This window comes from Lipotes vexillifer, unplaced genomic scaffold, assembly GCF_000442215.2.
Source record: "Lipotes vexillifer unplaced genomic scaffold, Lipotes_vexillifer_v1.1 scaffold826, whole genome shotgun sequence".
In the NCBI taxonomy this organism is placed as follows: domain Eukaryota; kingdom Metazoa; phylum Chordata; class Mammalia; order Artiodactyla; family Lipotidae; genus Lipotes; species Lipotes vexillifer.
Genome location: NW_006789439.1, coordinates 179,083 through 181,985, shown reverse-complemented (window position 1 = coordinate 181,985; position 2,903 = coordinate 179,083). Strand labels below are relative to the sequence as shown.

General features: G+C 35.9%; 1 protein-coding gene and 1 pseudogene across 1 annotated transcript in view; both read right to left on the bottom strand.

Annotated features, from left to right (window-relative positions):
- Nucleotides 1–2,903, bottom strand: part of DPYD (dihydropyrimidine dehydrogenase) — an 821,342-nt gene that overhangs the window by 691,759 nt on the left and 126,680 nt on the right. The gene's annotated exons all lie outside the window — the stretch shown is intronic.
- LOC103084994 (cytochrome c pseudogene) lies at nucleotides 466–785 on the bottom strand (annotated as a pseudogene).

Below are 2,903 nucleotides of genomic sequence, written 5' to 3'. Positions count from 1 at the left end.
GAAAGAGGACATTGTCAGTGTATCTTCAGTCCTTGCCTTAATGGGTGAATGAACACAACTTGAAACACAGGTGACTCTTGCTGGTCTATGAGACAGTGAAGGGAGCTTCTCAATATTTAAATATATTAATATAACCAGTTATAGAAATCTAAATATAAAACCAATCTCCTATAGGGTTTGAGAAGGCATTCACCATATCCCTGAAAAGTTTAACATTCCTTATTCAAGTTTAATCATCTCTTTAGAAAGGGAAAACAGTGATAGTACTTGTTGAACCAGAACTATCAAAATTCAAAAAGCTGACCATGTTTATTTAGCCACAAGCCAATCTTATTTAAATCAGGACAGAAATATTACATCAGCCATTCATGATCTGAATTCTAGTGTATGAGATCAATTTAAATATGGTACACATAAAAAGTCATGAGACATTTGTTTCATAATAAATAAGGCAGTGGCCAACTATTACTCATTAGTAGCCTTTTTGAGATAAGCTATCAAGTCTGCCCTTTCTCCCTTCTTTTTAACGCCAGCGAAGATCATTTTTGTTCCAGGGATGTACTTCTTGGGATTCTCCAAATACTCCATCAGCATCTCCTCTCCCCAGAGGTGATGCCTTCGTTCTTGTTGGCATCTGTGTAAGAGAATCCGACAGCCTGTCCTGTCTTTCGCCCAAACAGACCACGGAGATTTAGCCCGGTCTTGTGCTTGCCTCCCTTTTCCACAGTATGGTACTGGGCACACTTCTGAACAAAAATCTTCTTGCCCTTCTCGACATCACCCATTTTTAAATCGTTCTTTCTCCGTGCACAACTCAGAGGTTCCCGCTCGCAAGCCAAACGTCCCGCTCTCTAATCCAAACAACACGCCAGTCTGCGCCTACGTATCTCATTATTTTTCTAATCATTCATAATATGCTCCCATTATAGAAAATTTAGAACAGAAAATTATAAGCCTGAGAAATGTGTAAGCCCACCACTCAGATATAATAGCTATTTTGCTGTATTTTATTCCTATCTTTTTTCTCTTTATTCTTTATATTCAATGGAAATCATGTTTTACATGCAATTTTGTTTCCTGGTATTTTTCAGTGAACATGATGATACTCGTGTCACTCAAAAACACTGTCTTAAAGATCATTTTAATATCCAGATATAACTACATATGCCACAATTTACCATTATGTATATATATTTATTGATATACCATATATATTCTAGAAACTTCATTTTCTTATTTCCTTAATAGTAGACAATTAGGTTCTACTCAATTTGTTTACTGTTATATTCTATAATTTGAGAAACAGTTTCAGATTGTCCATAATTTCTATGTCTTGTGCATAGTATATTTCATGAAGTTAAATTTTTATGAAAAGGGGTATGTTTGTTTCAAGGTTCTTAGTACTTATTGGTACACTCCCTTCCTTATATGTAGAAGTAATTTCAATTCCTCTTGATCTCTGAGAATGGAACAATGGCTCTTACCATTCCATCTCCAGCACTCAAAAATCTCCTCCTCGCTGAACTGCAGTAACGTCAATAACCAAGAATTAGTACTTTTTATGTAATTTATATTTTGCTTGCCATTAGAGTTGAATATTTTAAGCGTTTATTAATCATACTCAGCGGCCATGGCTCATGCGCCCAGCCACTCCGTGGCATGTGGGATCTTCCCGGACCGGGGCACGAACCTGTGTCCCCTACATCGGCAGGCGGACTCCCAACCACTGCGCCACCAGGGAAGCCCCAGAAACTTTTTTAATGCAGTCAAAGCTTAGTTATTTCCTCAACTACTTTTTGGATTATTATCTCTTTCCCCATCTAAACCTCAGAGATAGTCACTTTCATAGTTTATTGGACTGTGGCTGTCTGATTTATTTATTTTAGCTCTTTAATATACACAAAACTTCCTTTAATACCTGTGAGGTGAAAATATAAGGTGATTTCTTTTTTCTAAACAGCAAAACAACTGTCTCTTATACCATTTAATGAGCAATTCAACATGTCCTGGATGATTGGGGTACTCTAATATAACTACCTCATAGGATCTTCTTAGAATAGGTAATACACAGAAAAGTTCACAAATTTCCATCTTTATCTTAAAACTGACCATATTACTAAATTTATTAATTTCTAGAGTGTTTTTGTTGTTAATTCCATAGAGATTTCTACATACAAGTCATGTATTTAGAAAATAATAGTCAGCTTGTCTCCTCCATATCGTATTTGTTAATTTTGGTTTTATATCCATTACTATGTTCTGATTCCAGTTTTACTCTTCATTTTTTGAGAGAGAGTGTGCATGATGTGTATGTGTGATGTGTGTGAACGTGGTTTAACCTTACCCTAGACTCTCCTTTGATGATAATTCCATCGGTGAGAGAAAGGTGAATGTCATGTTAGCAACTCAAAAACATCCCTCTGGGACGATGCTGTCCAAACCATAGCCACTAACCACATGCAATAATTTACATTTAAATTAATAAAAATTAAATAAAATTAAACATTCAGTTCTTTAGTTACCCTAGCCACAGTTCAAGTGCTCAGACACACCATATCAGAGTCCCAATTTATTCTGCCGGAGAAAGTTATTTAAAATTTTTAAATCCCAAAATATGTTTCTCTCTGACACACATTTTCCTAAACCAAGTATTTTCTTAGGCATCTGGTTAGACTCTCCTTTCTGATTCCATGCACTATCATTCGAAATCAGATGCTTTCCCATGGCTACAAATATCAAAATGCTTAACAAATCCCAGGCTGCAACCTCCAGTCTTTTTCCTGAGTTGCAGAGTTGTATTTTCCTTTGCCTACTGCAAATTTACACATGAGTTTACCATAGCTATCTCAAATTCATCTGAAAACTAAAATCGTCTTACTTAATCCTGCTCTTCTTTTCTCTTT